At 42.2% G+C, this 20,373-nt stretch overlaps 1 protein-coding gene across 1 annotated transcript in view; it reads right to left on the reverse strand.

The window, feature by feature from the left end:
* rimbp2b (RIMS binding protein 2b) overlaps window positions 1–20,373 on the reverse strand; it is a 122,405-nt gene that overhangs the window by 48,535 nt on the left and 53,497 nt on the right. The gene's annotated exons all lie outside the window — the stretch shown is intronic.

Genomic DNA, 20,373 nt, shown 5'->3' on the forward strand with positions numbered 1-20,373 from the left:
TAAAAAAAATTAACTGATGCAACCATATAATCATGAAAAATAAGACAAAAGAGTAATCGTGCTTTACTTTTTAGAGCTTATTTTGCACTACAGGCTCTGCTTCGACTAAAAGCACTCTTGCTTTTCAAGCGGTTTCAGAAAAAAAAGCAAAAAACATGATGGAAATGTTGAAAACAAAAAACCTGAAAGCGAACAAAAGGCTGTGAGTACAAATGACCAAGAGCCAAATATTTTCCCGTCCGGCCCAACCTACAGTGGTGCTTGAAAGTTTGTGAACCCTTTAGAATTTTCTATATTTCTGCATAAATATGGCCTAAAACAGATTGTGTACAAATGGAGGAAATTCAAGACCATTGTTCCCCTCCCCAGGAGTGGTCGACCAATAAAGATCACTCCAAGAGCAAGGCGTGTAATAGTTGGCTAGGTCACAAAGGACCCCAGGGTAACTTCTAAGCAACTGAAGGCCTCTTTCACACTGGCTAATGTTAATGTTCATGAGTCCACCATCAGGAGAACACTGAACAACAATGGTGTGCATAGCAGGGTTGCAAGGAGAAAGCCACTGCTCTCCAAAAAGAATATTGCTGCTTGTCTGCAGTTTGCTAAAGATCACGTGGGCAAGCCAGAAGGCTATTGGAAAAATGTTTTGTGGACGGATGAGACCAAAATAGAACTTTTTGGTTTAAATGAGAAGCGTTATGTTTGGAAAAAGGAAAACACTGCATTCCAGCATAAGAACCTTATCCCATCTGTGAAACATGGTGGTGGTAGTATCATGGTTTGGGCCTGTTTTGCTGCATCTGGGCCAGGACGGCTTGCCATCATCGATGGAACAATGAATTCTGAATTATACCAGCGAATGCTAAAGGAAAATGTCAGGACATCTGTCCATGAACGGAGTCTCAAGAGAAGGTGGGTCATGCAGCAAGACAACGACCCTAAGCACACAAGTCGTTCTACCAAAGAACGGTTAAAGAAGAATAAAGTGAATGTTTTGGAATGGCCAAGTCAAAGTCCTGACCTTAATCCAATCGAAATGTTGTGGAAGGACCTGAAGCGAGCAGTTCATGTGAGGAAACCCACCAACATCCCAGAGTTGAAGCTGTTCTGTACGGAGGAACGGGCTAAAATTCCTCCAAGCCGGTGTGCAGGACTGATCAACAGTTACCGCAAACGGTTAGTTGCAGTTATTGCTGCACAAGGGGATCACACCAGATACTGAAAGCAAAGGTTCACATACTTTTGCCACTCACAGATGTGTAATATTGGATCATTTTCCTCAGTAAATAAATGACCAAGTATAATATTTTTGTCTCATTTGTTTAACTGGGTTCTCTTTATCTACTTTTAGGACTTGTGTGAAAATTTGATGATGTTTTCGGTCATATTTATGCAGAAATACAGAAAATTCTAAAGGGTTCATAAACTTTCAAGCACCACTGTAACTCGGTCAATATGCATTTTATCATATGACCTTTTTTAACTAACATACACAGTGGAAAATGATGAACAATGGTGTATCTTACTGTTGTTGTCAAGGTAGCACTGAATACGTCGCGAAAAGGAAAAGTGTCAGCTTCATAGTCGAAATTTCCTTTTTTCTTCACTTGTATATCGAAACTACATAGCAAGCTGTCGAGCTCCTTCGAGGGGATGACTGTTGTGTCTCTTTCCTCCTTAACTTCAGCAAGAAATCTTCTGAAAATGTTCATGTCGTACTTATTTTTTTTTTTACAGTGTTTTCTTGTTGTTGTCTTTGTATAAGCAAGTGAATTTCTTCGCTCGAAAGTACCTTTTTTCATTTTCTTCAACAATTCCACCTCGTTCAATTAGGTCTGTGTCTGATAAATTGTCTGGATAATAAAATTCGCTTTCACTGTGCTGGGTTGTGTCGCTCATTTTTTCAAACTAACAATTCAGAGCAAAATGAAAATGGCGGAAGCGAGAGAAACGGGTCCGGGGCTGCATACGTTTTTTTCCGAACCGGATTAAAAAATCCGTATCTGCCCAGTCACATGACTTTTCCTAATGGTTTTATTAAAAGCGTGCGTGCGGGTCCGTATGAGCATACATGTCAACCTATACGGAATGTCCGTATTTTATATGGATTTGATTCAATAAACATAGTATACGGGCGTATAAATAAAGTTATACGGATTCTTTCAAAAAAACTTCAATATTTATTTAGAGCTATAATCAATTCCCACGATGATAAAAGAGCGCATAACATTTACAAACGTACTGTACACCACAGACAGCCAGTAAAGAGTCTTATGAAATCGCGCGTTATCTTGTGGTAGCGAGACTTCGTTCCACTTTTGATCATGCGCACACCGCATTGCGAGAATCCCGCCAACCGTGAAGTCATAGACATATAAACATAGACGCCGCCTTCTGCGTAGAATCATACGTCATCCTCGCCGCCATATTGGATGTGGCAAAGTGGAGATTCTTCAACCGTCTCTGGTATAGCGTCTAGACAGTAGCCGAGAATAAAGATGCCTCATTCATGTGCTGCGTTTAACTGTACCAACAGGTTTACCGTCCAAACGAGATCACATGGGATTACCTTTCACAGGCGAGACTGGAAAAATACTTTTCATTGTACAACCCCGATTCCAAAAAAGTTGGGACAAAGTACAAATTGTAAATAAAAACAGAATGCAATAATTTACAAATCACAAAAACTGATATTGTATTCACAATAGAACATAGACAACATATCAAATGTCGAAAGTGAGACATTTTGAAATTTCATGCCAAATATTGGCTCATTTGAAATTTCATGACAGCAACACATCTCAAAAAAGTTGGGACAGGGGCAATAAGAGGCTGGAAAAGTTAAAGGTACAAAAAAGGAACAGCTGGAGGACCAAATTGCAACTCATTAGGTCAATTGGCAATAGGTCATTAACATGACTGGGTATAAAAAGAGCATCTTGGAGTGACAGCAGCTCTCAGAAGTAAAGATGGGAAGAGGATCACCAATCCCCCTAATTCTGCGCCGACAAATAGTGGAGCAATATCAGAAAGGAGTTCGACAGTGTAAAATTGCAAAGAGTTTGAACATATCATCATCTACAGTGCATAATATCATCAAAAGATTCAGAGAATCTGGAAGAATCTCAGTGTGTAAGGGTCAAGGCCGGAAAACCATACTGGGTGCCCATGATCTTCGGGCCCTTAGACGCCACTGCATCACATACAGGCATGCTTCTGTATTGGAAATCACAAAATGGGCTCAGGAATATTTCCAGAGAACATTATCTGTGAACACAATTCACCGTGCCATCCGCCGTTGCCAGCTAAAACTCTATAGTTCAAAGAAGCAGCCGTATCTAAACATGATCCAGAAGCACAGACGTCTTTTCTGGACCAAGGCTCATTTAAAATGGACTGTGGCAAAGTGGAAAACTGTTCTGTGGTCAGACGAATCAAAATGTGAAGTTCTTTATGGAAATCAGGGATGCCGTGTCATTCGGACTAAAGAGGAGAAGGACGACCCAAGTTGTTATCAGCGCTCAGTTCAGAAGCCTGCATCTCTGATGGTGTGGGGTTGCATTAGTGTGTGTGGCATGGGCAGCTTACACATCTGGAAAGACACCATCAATGCTGAAAGGTATATCCAGGTTCTAGAGCAACATATGCTCCCATCCAGACGACGTCTCTTTCAGGGAAGACCTTGCATTTTCCAACATGACAATGCCAAACCACATACTGCATCAATTACAGCATCATGGCTGCGTAGAAGAAGGGTCCGGGTACTGAACTGGCCAGCCTGCAGTCCAGATCTTTCACCCATAGAAAACATTTGGCGCATCATAAAACGGAAGATACGACAAAAAAGGCCTAAGACAGTTGAGCAACTAGAATCCTACATTAGACAAGAATGGGTTAACATTCCTATCCCTAAACTTGAGCAACTTGTCTCCTCAGTCCCCAGACGTTTACAGACTGTTGTAAAGAGAAAAGGGGATGTCTCACAGTGGGAAACATGGCCTTGTCCCAACTTTTTTGAGATGTGGTGTTGTCATGAAATTTAAAATCACCTAATTTTTCTCTTTAAATGATACATTTTCTCAGTTTAAACATTTGATATGTCATCTATGTTCTATTCTGAATAAAATATGGAATTTTGAAACTTCCACATCATTGCATTCCGTTTTTATTTACAATTTGTACTTTGTCCCAACTTTTTTGGAATCGGGGTTGTATTTGGTCATTATAATGTAATTTTACGAACAGATTTTTCTGACTTTGTGGCTAATATGAAGTCTCGCGCATAATAGCCGCTCGGTGAAACCTGTCTCCAAGCAACGAAGTATTTCCTTCGTAACTACACTGATAACACTTTGTGTATCATTGTTATATATCATTGTTAATTATCATTCAAATTTTAGGTAAATTATTTTAATTTGCATCTTATACGGATTTTATAAGGGAAATACGGATTTTGGAGGTTGGTTATACAGGTTTGATTGACCAAAGGTTGACATGTATGTATGTATGAGTCATATGATAATTGGGGTTATTCCTACACTAGTCTCAGCTTCATATGTTTTGTACACTTTTCTGGCCAAAGGCTTCAGAATCCTGAAATCCTGAAAGTTGAAAGCAGTCGGATTGGTTTTTCTTTTTTATACTTCCGTGCATCTTTTGAACACTGGGACACAAGCAGCTTTTCCGAGCACAGTATAGTCACTGGGTCAAATAGTCACACACATCTCAGAAATCTAGGGAAAAAAAGCCCAACAAACCAACAAAAAGACAAACACTGTACATTTTCACTGTCAGTCAAACTCTGTCATTTGTCATTTTCAAGTTGGCGAAAGATGCTGTGACGTTTCTAGACACTTCATGTAAAGCTAACACGATCCATATAGAGCTTATGAGTGGGAGGAAAAAAAGTCGATACATTTCCAGGTTTTTCTGAACGCATGATTAATGTCTTCGCTTTATCTCTGAGAGTTATGAGCTGTGATCAAATCTGCTTCTTTTTGTGCGGAAAAACAGAAGAGACTGGAAATCAAAGACAGCATCAGACACACAGTCTGGGTTTGTGCAGTGTTTTAACTCCTTAAATATAACAAAGCACACAAATGCGTCTTATGGGATAACTGTGCTTGTAGCCTGCATGTCTGTATGTGCAATGTGTGTGTGTGTGTGTGTGTGTTACAGCTGTAATCTGGGCCAGAATGTGAATACAGACTCGGAGTATGTGTGCCGCTTGCGTCAGCGCTCTGCCTGTGTGAGTGCCCATCCATCAGAATCGCGCAATGTGCTCTATAGGAGCAGCAATCTCGCCCCAGGCCCTGGAACATACGCTGTGTACTCAGAGGCGTTTTTCACATTACTGCCAGGGTGAATGAGAAAACAGGCAGTGAGAGGAAAAACAGAGAGAATGAGATGGAGGAAACTGCAGTACGACAGCATTTTAATATTCGCTGTCGATTCAGAATTCCTATTTCACACACAGCAGAACAGGATTTTCCTCAACTGACTCAGACGATCATGGAAGGTTCAGGAAGACCTCGAAACCTTGAATTCGACTTCACTTGGAAGGTGCTTCGGATAAAACCATCTCGAGTGACATCGAACAGTGAACGTCTGCTCCATCATCAAAGCTCAATACTGTAATTTCACTCCTGTCTGGATGGGAGGGATGAAGTTCCTGTCTCTCCTGCCAATCAGAGCGATACTACCCAATCACAGGCCTCCGTTATTTCATTCAGACAGAATGCATCAGTTAGGACATATCGTATTATATTCTATCCACATTCACTGGATATGAGCAATCGTGCGCTCTGATTGGCTACTCTACAACTAGGATATTAGCTCATATACCATGAGTGGAGACAAACAAAATGGCAGAGCGTGTTGCTGAACCAACCGAGGACGAAATAAAAACTCTACTCGAAAACAACCCCCCCCCCAAAAAATGGAACAAAATATGGAATGAAAGTATTTGATGGTAAGAACGTGTCTTTTTTCATTTTTAAATAATAATAATAATTATTATTATAGCATTTTTCACAAATTGCTCATGTCATTTCACTGGTTTATTTACATTCTAAGCAGAAATTATTTTGTCGGACGTTTTGTATGAACTTTTTATCGATCGAATTTGCAAAAAATAAAAATAAAACTGCCCCGTTTCTCAAAATCCAGTGAATGTGGATAGAATAAAACAGTTATTCCACTCAATCTCGTCGTACATGGATTATAGCCGGTGATCAGCTCATGTACGACTCGATTTCGTGGAATAACTGTTAAAGCTGTACTGCCTTTCAGATTTTTCAAGTGTAGGTCAGAAAAAGAATTTTCCTGACACCCAGTTATTATTTTTGTTTAGTGGACCGAAAGCTACTGAATTCGAATCACAGACTTCCAGTTTTATTATCATTTTTAAAAAAAATAGAACAATTAATTAATTTCTCTCCACGTGGCCCTAAATTCTCCGTTATTTTTTCCTGCTTCACCATGACCCGATACAAAATACCACATCATGCGTCACGTGGTGGGCTTTCCCTGTTCACGCAAGGCATTGTGGGATACAAATTTGAAACAGGAGAGAAAAATGGAGGACGCGAGTGTGCGAATGAAACGTGAAAGATTGACTACAGTAACGGAAAGAAAGCGAGAAGAAAAGACGTTATGTTATATACGAAGGGAAGGAAATGCAGGACCAAACTAATAAATATCGGCGCTCAGCAAGCACCTCGGTGTGATCAGCTGTTCGTTTAGCGACAGAATGATGGAACTGTCAGTGCACGCTCAAAGGGAAACCTGCGCGCACACATGCACACTTCCTCTGTCTGCTTGATTGCACGAAGCGAGCAATTTCATGCACATTATTTGCTTGGGAATCCCTTCAAATTAAATAACTTCCCAGCCACAGAATGGCCTGATATTTTGTGAGATATTACAGAAATAAACGTATAATCACAATGACCACATTTCAGAGATTTTATGAAATTGAAAGGCCGTCTAGCTTTAAACATTTCACGAGCGGGGAATTTAAGGGTGTAACAATATTGGCTGGATAATAACATAATAAAACTATATAATAAAGTAGGTTATTCGTCATAAAATTACACAAGGTGCAAAATGCATTTAAATTTCGTCAAACCCATGCATCCTGCACTGAAATCACAAGCGAGGAGACTTCCTGTTTATCTCAAGGAAGATAGGAAAGGTGTTTGCTTTGAAAGTATGCTTCTCCAAATCACGCTGTTAAGGAAGTGGCTAGTGTGCTAGGTTGGAAAAGCTAGCTAGGCTCATCCGGAACATTCCTTGAGATCTTTAAGGTCTGGTGTACAGGAGTATTTTGGTTTAAAGGCCACAAACACATCCACGCCTCTGCAGCAACATCGCCATATTGTGTCATTACTTGAATGTTTTAACCAAGTGAAAGTGAAAGCACCAAAATGTCCTGGAACTGAATTTTGAGTCTCGTGTGTCGTTACACTCCAATGGGAACTGTATATGAAGCGAACGATGTTAGGCTGATTAAAAATAGCACAAAAAACAAAACAACAACCTGATTTTAAAAAGCCAAATGATTAAAAGTAAAATGAAATGTACACCCTCGGGCAATGAAATAAAATTCTGTCCAGCAGCGCCGAGCCATGACAGTGAACCGATCATGATTCCGATTGATCTGGACTGCACAGCATTTCCGACCAATGATGGACTATCCGGGGATCTAAAGATGGATCAATGCTTTCCATACTGCCTGATCAAATCTGTCTGATTCCTGCTCGTCTTTTTTTTTTTTTCTTTTACTGAGAAATGAGGTGATGCGGAGATGAAAAAAAGTGAGACGTGATAAAAGAAAATAATGACGGCAAAACAGAAGGGAAGGGGAAAAAAAGAAAAGATAAGACTAGAGGTGAGATGAGAGTGAAAAGGAGAGGTGAGCGAATATTAGATTGAGGATGAGGAGAAAGAAGAGAATGAAGTACAAGAGGTGAACGGAAAGCAAATGTGAAAGAGAAAGAAAGAGAAAGCAGGAAAGGAGATGAGGACAAGAACAAGAGCGGTGGATGTGAGAGAAGAGACGATTAGAAAGGAGGAAATGAGAGTAAAAGTAAAAAAAATAAAAAAGAGTAAAGAAAAAAGGACAGGCAGAAGAAAGGACAAGGACATCCACAGCATGAAGGAATGAGACAGAGAGAGTGTGAGTGTGTGTAAGTAAGCGCAGAGGAGCTAAACATGGATGGTGTCATTTGTAAAGCTGACCCTGATGCTCTGGATCAAAGCTCTGTAATTGAAACGAGTGCAAAGTGAGTTTTCCAGCGTGACGCCTGGAGATGAGCAGTACGCCGTGTACAGTGATCACAACCTCCGCATCCCACAGCAGCACTCCATCAGTGCACTTATCTCCACACATCTGCTCCTCGACAACACACCAACGCTGCACATGTCCTGCTGCAGGGTCAATTCTTCTCCTGGGCCGGTTCAGTCACCACAAATCGGCAGCTTTGTACTTTGCCATTCTTTGTACTTTTCTATTTGCTTATTTACAGTGGTGCTTGAAAGTTTGCGAACCCTTTAGAATTTTCTATATTTCTGCATAAATATGACCGAAAACATCATCAGATTTTCACACAAGTCCTAAAAGTAGATAAAGAGAACCCAGTTAAACAAACGAGGCAAAAATATTACACTTGGTCATTTATTTATTGAGGAAAATGATCCAATATTACATATCTGTGAGTGGCAAAAGTATGTGAACCTGTAGGATTTGCAGTTAATCAAAGGCAGGTGTTTTCAATCAATGGGATGACAATCAGGTGTGAGTGGGCACCCTGTTTTATTTAAAGAACAGGGATCTATCAAAGTCTGATCTTCACAACACGTTTATGGAAGTGTATCATGGCACCAACAAAGGAGATTTCTGAGAACCTCAGAAAAAGCGTTGTTGATGCTCATCAGGCTGGAAAAGGTTACAAAACCATGTCTAAAGAGTTTGGACTCCACCAATCCACAGACAGACAGATTGTGTACAATGGAGGGAATTCAAGACCATTGTTACCCTCCCCAGGAGTGGTCGACCAATAAAGATCACTCTGAGAGCAAGGCATGTAATAGTCGGCGAGGTCACAAAGGACCTCAGGGTAACTTCTAAGCAACTGAAGGCCTCTCTGACATTGGCTAATGTTAATGTTCATGAGTCCACCATCAGGAGAACACTGAACAACAATAGTGTGCATGGCAGGGTTGCAAGGAGAAAGCCACTGCTCTCCAAAAAGAACATTGCTGCTCGTCTGCAGTTTGCTAAAGATCACGTGGACAAGCCAGAAGGCTGTTGGAAAAATGTTTTGTGGATGAGACCAAATTAGAACGTTTTGGTTTAAATGAGAAGCGTTATGTTTGGAGAAAAGAAATCACTGCATTCCAGCATGAGAACCTTATCCCATCTGTGAAACATGGTGGTGGTAGTATCACGGTTTGGGCCTGTTTTGCTGCATCTGGGCCAGGACGGCTTGCTGTCATCGATGGAACAATGAATTCTGAATTATACCAGCGAATTCTAAAGGAAAATGTCAGGACATCTGTCCATGAACGGAGTCTCAAGAGAAGGTGGGTCATGCAGCAAGACAATGACCCTAAGCACACAAGTCGTTCTACCAAAGAATGGTTAAAGAAGAATAAAGTTAATGTTTTGGAATGGCCAAGTCAAAGTCCTGACCTTAATCCAATGGAAATGTTGTGGAAGGACCTGAAGCGAGCAGTTCATGTGAGGAAACCCACCAACATCCCAGAGTTGAAGCTGTTCTGTACGGAGGAACGGGCTAAAATTCCTCCAAGCCGGTGTGCAGGACTGATCAACAGTTACCGCAAACGTTTAGTTGCAGTTATTGCTGCACAAGGGGGTCACACCAGATACTGAAAGCAAAGGTTCACATACTTTTGCCACTCATAGATATGTAATATTGGATCATTTCCCTCAATAAATAAATGACCAAGTATAATATTTTTGTCTCATTTGTTTAACTGGGTTCTCTTTATCCACTTTTAGGACTTGTGTGAAAATCTGATGACGTTTTAGGTCATATTTATGCAGAAATGTAGAAAATTCTAAAGGGTTCACAAACTCAAGCACCACTGTATTTATAATCAGGAAAAAAGGTTAAGTGGTTTTGGGTTAAATGGAAAGGATTTCCTCAAGAGGATGTAATGGAGTGTTAAAACTCATAGAACGTATGTAATTCGACCTCAAGGACTACTGTTTGGCAACTTTAACCTCTTGGCACATGGACATCGGAACCAAATAACCACTCTTTACAACCGCGGTGAGCAGAAATGCATCTCCGAATTTGCAATCTCGCAAACCTCAAGGCAGACTGGCTACAGCCAACAGGAATATGGACATAGAAGTACATAATACCATATATTATACAGACATGAGTGTTTTACTGGGAAATACACCACTCGTATTTTTCATCCGAGCTCCATCCGGGACATGGAGAACCAAAACCGTGACATAAATCTGTCACTCGTGAGGAAATCAATGAAATTTTTTGATAAATTTGGGTACGTTTTGTTTGTGAATGTATCAGTATAATAAAAAGAAAATCACATGTTGGCTTGAATATATTAAGTTTATCTTCTTGTGTTGAAAAACTCGCATTTTTCATGCGAAATACATCACGGATCTGAGTGACATATTTAAATAACATTGTGTGGCGTTGAGTGGTATATCAAATATATTCCATTCAGCCAGCATGACCCTGAACGAGTCAAAGACGAGTAGCTGAATGGAAGATATCTGATATACCATAGAAAAAATCCAGCCATTATTATTATTATTATTATTATTATTATTATTATACATACACATTCCTTTCGGGTGTTCAACACATCTTTCTCTTTCAAAATTCCCTCAAAACCTTCTGTAAAGTGGATATAAAAAGTGTACGCACCCCGTTAAAATGATAGGTTTTTCTGACGGAAAAAAAAAATGAGACCATGATAAATAATTTCAAAACTTTTCCAACCTTTAATTGTGATCTATAATCTGTACAATTCAACTGAAAAACAAACAAATCTGTTAGGGGGAAAAAACATAAAAAATAAAAAAACGTACAGTAAGCTGGTTGCATAAGTGTGCACGCCCTTAAACTAATACTTTGTTGAAGCACCTTTTGATTTAATTACAGCATTCAGTCTTTTTGGGTTCACACCTGCCATCAATTAAAATGACTCTGATTAACCCCAAATAAAGTTCAGACATTTACTCAGTTGCCTCCTCCAGCAAAAGCCAGGGTTCACAGAGAGCTTACAAAGTGTCAAAGGGATCTCATTGTTGAAAGGTATCAGTCAGGAGAAGGGGACAAAAACATTTCCACGGCATTAGATATACCATGGAGCACAGTGAAGACAGTCAACAAGAAGTGGAAAAAATATGGGACGACAGTGACATTACCGAGAACTGGACGTCCCTCCAAAATTGATGAAAAGATGAGATGAAAACTGGTCAGGGAGGCTGCCGAGAGGCCTACAGCAACACTGAAGGAGCTGCAGGAATTTCTGGCAAGTACTGGTTGTGTACTACATGTGACAACAATCTCCCGTATTCTCCATATGTCTGGACTGTGAGGTAGGGTCAAAGATAAACATCCAAGCCCGGCTAAACTTTGCAAAAAAAAAAAAAAAAGACATCAGCTCTCCCAAAAGCATGTAGGAAAATGTGTTATGGTCCGATGAAACCAAAGTTGAACTTTTTGACCACAATTCCAAAAGGTATGTTTGGCACAAAAACAACACTGCACTTCACCAAAAGCACCCCATACCCACGGTGAAGCATGGTGGTGGCAGCATGATGTTTTGGGGTTGTTTTTCTTCAGCTGGAACAGGGGCTTTAGTCAAGGTGGAGGGAATTATGGACAGTTCTAAATACCAGTCAAGTTTGGCCCCAAAACCTTTAGGTGTCTGTTCGAAAGATGAAGAGGAATTTCATCTTTCAGCATGACAATGACCCCCAGAAAGTTTTGGAACGGCCCAGCCAGAGCCCAGACCTAAATCCAATTGAAAATCTGTGGAGTTACCTGAAGAGGGCTGTGCACAAGAGACGCCCTCGCAATCTGACAGATTTGAAGCACTTTTGCAAGGAAGAGTCGGCAAATACTGCCAAGTCTAGATGTGGCAGGCTAATAGACTCCGACCCAAAAAGACTGAATGCTGTAATTAAATCAAAAGGTGCTTCAACAATGTATTAGTTTAAGGGTGTGTACACTTATGCAACCGGCTTATTGTACGTTTTTTCCCCCCTTAACAGATTTGTTTGTTTCTCAATTGAATTGTACAGGTTATAGATCACATTAAAGGTGGGAAAAGTTTTGAAATTATTTATTGTGGTCTCACTTTTTTTTTTTTTACATCATTTTAACGGGGCGTGTACACTTTTTATATCCACTGTATTTAACAAAGCAAACCTGGCGGCCATGTTTGTTTACAAATTGTCCCAGTCGCTCACTCGTAAGCATGGAAGTTTTATGTCTCTGACATGTGATGTCGTGTTGTCTTGACAACCATGCAATATCGTAAACCATATTCAATGCTCATTCTATACTGGGTAGGGTGATGTAATACAGGTAGGATAAGCGATATGCTAACAATATTGCACGCAATCGAACAAAATGAATGAAACCTGCTCAAAGGGAATAGAACATATGTTTTTATTCCATGGAAAAAGTGTCCTGTCTGTATAATAATTCCCGATATTTCAGTCCGATGACATCATTCCCAGTGTTTTCCTGCTGATTAGATGCGCGTTGTGAAAATGGCGAACCGGTTTGTGGATGTGTCCATGTAATACAAAGAACGTTACACGGTGGTGCGAAGATATGAAGTTTATCTTCTCATGTTGAAAATAATTCACTTGTCCACTCAAAGATAGACTTCATACCGTATCTTTGGGTAACCTTGTCCAGTAATATTCTGTATATCTATAGAAAACGGACATTTGTTCAGAATTTATTCGAGCATTAGTGTGTTTTAGTTATGCATTTTAAAACATGCATATATGTTATTTACCAGCTGGGAGGTCTGTATGGTGAAATACCGTGACCGAGGTCTTGAAAGTACTGAGCGAGGCCCTCTGGGCCGAGGTCAGTATTCAAGGCCGAGGTCACGGTATTTCACCATACGGACCGACCTTAAGCTGGTAAATAATATATTTATTTTTTTCGTTACCAAATTCTAACAGAAAACGAGAGCACCCAAAAGGGAAAACCGAGCCGAGCCGCCATTTTGAATCCTCATTCACAGCTGTAATGCAAATTGCTTCCTCCTTGGTATACAAGTGCACTTCCATGGCAGGAAAAAAACTACATTTTGCCGCCTATGTAGTCCCCTATTTATACAAGATTAAGTCATTCAGGATTCAGCCATGTTTTTGCTTAGCGTTAGCAACACTTAGAAGTTTTTAGCTTTCTCCTGCAATGTTTTCTTTTATTTCTTCTTCCTCAGGGTAGTAAAACTCACTTTCGCTGTGAACACTGTCGTTATCACTATCCATGCTGTAAAATTAATGCTATTCTCCTGAGAAATGCTGGCAAAAATTTATAAGATTTTTGATAAAAATCCTATAAATAAATCTTATTTATAAGGAGGAAAGGCTTAGGATTGCCACTGTTCTTGAAACTAAGGGGCTTAAAGCAAAGGATACTGTCAAAAACCTTGGTGTCCTTATTGACAGCAAACTTAACTTCAACAGTCATATGAAAGTGGTAAAAAAGTCTGCATTCTCATCTCATCTCATTATCTCTAGCCGCTTTATCCTGTTCTACAGGGTCGCAGGCAAACTGGAGCCTATCCCAGCTGACTACGGGCGAAAGGCGGGGTACACCCTGGACAAGTCGCCAGGTCATCACAGGGCTGACACATAGACACAGACAACCATTCACACTCACATTCACACCTACGCTCAATTTAGAGTCACCAGTTAACCTAACCTGCATGTCTTTGGACTGTGGGGGAAACCGGAGCACCCGGAGGAAACCCACGCGGACACGGGGAGAACATGCACACTCCACACAGAAAGGCCCTTGCCGGCCACGGGACTCGAACCTGGACCTTCTTGCTGTGAGGCGACAGCGCTAACCACTATACCACCGTGCCACCCCCACATCGGGGTTGATCCAGAAATTTTATGATGAACGTTTTACATGTGCACGTACAAAGGCCGAAGTAATAGTGACTAACGTAATCTCACATCATGCAATGGACCTGCTGAAGGCCAACCTGGGAGCAGTACCAGGAACCACATCCAAGCTTCATGCAGCGGATTCTGGAGGAATTGTGCGATTGCGACTGGTGGCCTATCCTGAGAGGCGAAGTAGGATTGCAGCACAGGGTACAGCTTCAGCACTCTCTCAACAGCCGGACCTAACGACAGCCACCGCGTCTTGCTTGTCCCAAGGATTGTCGCGTACTCGAGCTCGACGAATTCACAGAACTCTTTCAGCTGCTCAGTTCGGACCGTGAAGATGTGGAAATGTCCGAACACTTTCACAATGAAGCTCTCGATGTCACAGGGAAGGGTGTCTGCAGCACTTTGGAGAGCGTTGTGAACGATGTGCGCAGCGCAGCCCACTCCAACTAAATAATTGGCGGAGACCTCGTTTAATCTGAAGTCTGCATTCTATCACCTAAAAAACATTTCTAAACTCAGGGGTCTCATGTCAAAACATGATCTAGAAAAACTTATTCATGCTTTCATCTCCAGTAGGGTTGATTACTGCAATAGCCTTTTCACAGGTCTTCCAAAAAAGACCATCAAAGAGCTTCAACTAATCCAAAATGCAGCAGCAAGGGTTCTTACAAGAATAAAAAGGGTCGTCCATATCACTCCAATCCTAAGGTCTCTGCACTGGCTCCCAGTGAGCTATAGAATTGACTTTAAAGCACTACTTCTTCTATTTAAAACATTAAATGGGATGGGACCCAGCTACCTACTGGATATGTTTCAATTATATGCACCAACTAGGTCTCTAAGATCACAGGAGAAAAACTTGCTAGTAATACCAGCTGTCAAAACGAAGTGTGGTGAAGCAGCCTTTAGTTGCTATGCTGCTAAGCTTTGGAACCAACTTCCAGATGATCTCAAAAATGCTCCTACTGTTGTTAGTTTTAAATCCAGGCTCAAGACAAAGCTGTTTTCAGATGCTTTCACTTCATTAATTTTTACCCAAGTAATTAATTTCCTTTAACATAATTTCTTTTAATTTTGATTTTAATGATTTTACTTTCTTTATTTTAATTTCTTTTTAATCTTGGATTTTAATGATTTTACTTTTACTTTAATTCTTTGTTACTGTGATCCTTGTAGATTTTGTCTGCGGGACGATTTTTGGTGATCCTCGTAGATTTTGTCTGCGGGACGATTTTATTTGGTGATCCTCGTGGAACAGCCACGGGAAGAGCGCGCTTTATGTGATCCTCGTAGATTTTGTCTGCGGGACGATTTTTGGTGATCCTCGTAGATTTTGTCTGCGGGACGATTTTATTTGGTGATCCTCGTAGATTTTCTCTGCGGGACGATGTTTGGTGATCCTCGTGGAAGAGCCACGGGAAGAGCGCGCTTTATGAGTTAAACCCATAATAATAATTCATCTCGAGGCTGAGTCCTTTTTTGAACTTTTATTTCATTTTATTTCTCATCTCATCTCATCATCTCTAGCCGCTTTATCCTTCTACAGGGTCGCAGGCAAGCTGGAGCCTATCCCAGCTGACTATGGGCGAAAGGCGGGGTACACCCTGGACAAGTCGCCAGGTCATCACAGGGCTGACATATAGACACAGACAACCATTCACACTCACATTCACACCTACGGTCAATTTTAGAGTCACCAGTTAACCTAACCTGCATGTCTTTGGACTGTGGGGGAAACCGGAACACCCGGAGGAAACCCACGCGGACACGGGGAGAACATGCAAACTCCACACAGAAAGGCCCTCGCCGGCCCCGGGGCTCGAACCCAGGACCTTCTTGCTGTGAGGCGACAGCGCTAACCACTACACCACCGTGCCGCCCCCATTTTATTTCTACTATTGTTTAATTCTTATTATTTTTCTTCCCCAATTATTTTATGTAATTTTATTTTCTATTGTTTACTGTTCTGCTTTTACTTCTGTAAAGCACATTGAACTGCCACGGTGTATGAAATGTGCTATATAAATAAACTTGCCTTGCCTTATAAAAAAGATAAATGTTGACAAAAATTTGCTACTATGTTTTTTTGTTGTTGTGAACGAGCGAGTCGCCAGAGGTCCGTAACTGGGGTCCGTACCGTAGGATACGGACCCGCTCGCCAGCCAATCAGAGCGCAGGATTTGATGAAAACCGCACCGCGAAAAAAAATGCATAGTAATTACTACAATTAGTATAATTTAGGAGTGAAACAGAGTTTGTATGGTTAAATATATTGTTTATTTGTTTGCAATTTGTTTCAACATTAACATGTTTGTGTTATTGGCGTTAACAATGCAAAACTGGTGGCTATAAGTGTCATGATTCTCTGCCTTCGAGTCGCAGTTCCCATAGGAATGAACACCATGTGCTCATATTTTGGGTTCCTGTTCTTGTCCTACCTCCACCTGGTCCTACCACTGGTTTGTTACCTGACTGTGTTCACCTGTTCTGTGTCACTCATTAGTTAAAGCCTAGGTCACAACCGGACGTACGATTTTTTGGCCGTGCGATTTTTGGCGTTTCCCAAATCGCTGCGTTTTTTTTGTTCGTGGAGAAAGACGCACGTTGGCCGTAAGTTTGTCTTGCAACCTGAAAAAAACGTAAGCTCCCCTAGAGTTTGTTTGACATGACAAAGAACCTCTGCGGCCGGTCTACGGCCAGTCTACGGCTCGAAAATCAGCACGTCACACGTGCGCCCTCCGTGCGTTTCTTGCGTTTTTTGCACGTAGACCGGCCGTAGGAGCACGTACGGCCGGTTGTGACCGAGGCTTAATGTGTCATGATTTACCCTGCTGTTTCAAAGTGACAGTTTATTGTCATTAATTCCAGAGTCCAGATTTCATGCGTCCTGCCTCGACTCACTGCACGTTACCATGAGCTTCCCTGCATCGTAGCTCCTGGGAAAAAAAACGAAAGGAGCAAACATCAACCATCAAATGTTCGTTGATCACCTTATTGACAAGTTTGAAAAAAATGGTGAGATGTAAATGTGTATTTCTTTCCGATCAGGTTTAAAGGAGATCTGAAGGCAAATTTTTTATTATCAAAATTCTCTCTCTCATTTTATTAAATATCAGAATGCATTTTTGATTGCTATTTTGTCGCTGCTATAGCAAGTTATGAGTGTTTGAAATATGCTCTGTAATATATCAGTCCATATGTCAAAGCAATGGCCGTAAACGAGATTCGTTGAGACCTGTGCGAGACATCGTAGGACGGAAGTAAAACGTACAGCAGAAATCAAAGCGACCGACATCTGCCAACGTTGTCAAAAGACGCGCGCACCCTCTTTCGAATGCTGATGTGATCAAGCTGGAAGTTTTGTTTGTTTGGATAGCGATCAGGAAAGTTTGAAAAAAGTAGGCAGTAATCGTCATTTAAACTCGTTTTTGTGCAATACTTCGTTTGGAAAACAGTTTTCAAAATGGCGGCACTGACACCTGGCTGACACTTCACGTTTCGAAGTCTCGCACAAGTCTCGTGAAGATCGCGCGGATAAGCGACGCCTGCCGTGGACCAAACGAACTAAATTCAACACGGCTAAAAACCGAATAGGCTGATAAGTATAATATTTAATTGCAATTAGTTGCCAATACGAGTCACGATATAAGGTTACTAAAACCGAAAACGTAATTGAATACCACGTTAATTAAGAAATAAAGCAAGTTTAAAAATGACTTCAGTTCCCCTTTAAGGAGATTGATCTGCTTTTAATTTTGTGATAAATGGTTTAAACCAGGGGCAGCACGGTGGTGTAGTGGTTAGCGCTGTCACCTCACAGCAAGAAGGTCCGGGTTCGAGCCCCGTGGCTGGCGAGGGCCTTTCTGTGCGGAGTTTGCATGTTCTCCCCGTGTCCGCGTGGGTTTCCTCCGGGTGCTCCGGTTTCCCCCACAGTCCAAAGACATGCAGGTTAGGTTAACTGGTGACTCTAAATTGACCGTAGGTGTGAATGTGAGTGTGAATGGTTGTCTGTGTCTATGTGTCAGCCCTGTGATGACCTGGCGACTTGTCCAGGGTGTACCCCGCCTTTCGCCCGTAGTCAGCTGGGATAGGCTCCAGCTTGCCTGCGACCCTGTAGAACAGGATAAAGCAGCTAGAGATAATGAGATGAGATGGTTTAAACCGAGTGCATCAGTGTGCAGTAAATGTGTGATTATGCTGTGTAAAGACCTAAAGCACTGCTGCTGAGGACATTTCTGCTGACTCGATTGTGCATTCAGGAGCTGGGGAAACCTGGCACACACACACAAGTCTGCTTCCTTCACTGTATTTGGTGATCCTGTGTGTGTGTGTGTGTGTGTGTGTGTACTGCGTGGGCGAGGCAAGAAAGACAGAGGAGTCCCTCAGATGTGAGGATAACTCACAGAAGCCTGGATTCCCCCACACCCCCTCCCCCGTCTCCTGTGCCTCTCTCGCTCTTTTCATCTTCCGTCGCTTCACCTCCGCTACTGCGGCAAACGCTTGGCCCACTTCCATTCCATACGCATTCATTCATTTTCTTCTCTCCTTCTCTCTCTCTGCTCCCAAGCCGGTAAACACGACCCCTCGGGAGACAGCAGCTACAGTCAAGAGATGAAAAAAAAAGCTAAACGTGTCTTGCTTGGCTGGCGTCTTTGTTATGTGAAACACGCACGAGTGTGTGTGTGGGTGTTTGTGTGTGTGTGGGGGAGAACGCCAGAGAAAAACCCTTCAGTGGATAAACATTAGGCTGCCTTTATGAAGGATGGGGGATTTTTCTCTGCAGTTAACGGCTGGCAATCTCTCAGACCTAAAGAGCTGCCTGCCATGGTTAATGTGAATTCTGAATTCTGAGCTGAGAGCGAGAGAGAGAGACTGAGAGAGCAAGAGAGAGATAGAGAGAGAGAGAGAGAGAGTGATGGAGCCAGAGAGAGAGAGAGATTGTGAGTGAGAGTGTGAGTGAGAGAGAGAGAAAGAGCGAGAGAGAGAGAGAGAGAGCAAGAAAGAGAGAAAGAGCGAGAGAGAATGAGCGAGTGAGAGAGAGCATGAGAAAGAGAGAGTCATAGAGCCAGAGAGAGCGTGAGAGTGAGAGAGCGAGACAGAGCATGAGAGAGAAAGAGCAAGAGAGTCATAGAGCCAGAGAGAGAGACAGAGTGTGAGAGTGAGAGAGCGAGAGAGAGCATGAGAAAGACAAAGAGCGAGAGAGAGTGATAGAGCCAGAGAGATAGAGAGAAAGCGTGAGAGTGAGAGAGAGAAAGAGCGAGAGAGCGCGCGAGAGACAGAGCGAGAGAGAGCGTGAGAGTGAGAGAGTGTGAGTGAGAGAGCAAAAGAGAGAGAGCATGAGAGTGAGAGAGAGAAAGCGCGAGAGTGTGAGTGAGAGAGCAGGAGCGTGAGAGAGAAAGAGCGAGAGAGAGAGAGAGAGAGTGATGGAGCCAGAGAGAGAGAGAGTGAGTGAGAGAGAGTGTGAGTGAGAGAGAGAAAGAGCGAGAGAGAGAGATAGAGCCAGAGAGAGTGTGTGTGTGAGTGAGAGTGATGGAGCCAGAGAGAGAGAGCGAGTGATAGAGCCAGAGAGAGAGTGTGAGTGAGAGAGAGAGAGAGAGAGAGAGAGAGTGATAGAGCCAGAGAGAGTGAGTGTGAGTGAGAGAGAGAGAGCATGCGAGAGAGTGATAGAGCCAGAGTGAGTGTGAGTGAGAGAGAGAGAGCGCATGCGAGAGAGCGATCGTGCGCGACAGAGAGCGAGCAAGAGAGAGAAAGAGCAAGCGTGAGTGAGAGTGAGAGAGAGCAAGCAAGAGAGAGAGCGTGAGAGTGAGAGAGAGCACAAGAGAGAGATAGAGCGAGAGAGAGACAGCTAGGGCGAGAGAGAGTGAGAGAGGCAGAGCAAGAGAGAGAGAGAGAGCAAGAGAGAGAGAGCGAGCAAGAGAGAGAGAGAGCAAGCAAGAGAGCGTGAGAGTGAGAGAGCGAGAGAGCACAAGAGAGAGAGAGCGAGTGAGAGAGAGAGTGCAAGAGCAAGAGAGAAAGCGAGAGAGAGCAAGAGAGAAAGAGAGAGAGCTGCAGGGCTGAACGAAGCTTGCATTTTAAAGAGAACGAGGCGAGAACACACAGCACCGAGGTTAACTGCTGAGAAACCAAACAGCAACTTACAAACCAAAAGCACTGATTATCACACCACATGCCCATTATTTACACTGGGGCTGCAACAATTAGCCTCACTGTAA

The sequence above is a fragment of the Neoarius graeffei genome, chromosome 10 (assembly GCF_027579695.1).
Source record: "Neoarius graeffei isolate fNeoGra1 chromosome 10, fNeoGra1.pri, whole genome shotgun sequence".
Classification (NCBI taxonomy): Eukaryota; Metazoa; Chordata; class Actinopteri; order Siluriformes; family Ariidae; genus Neoarius; species Neoarius graeffei.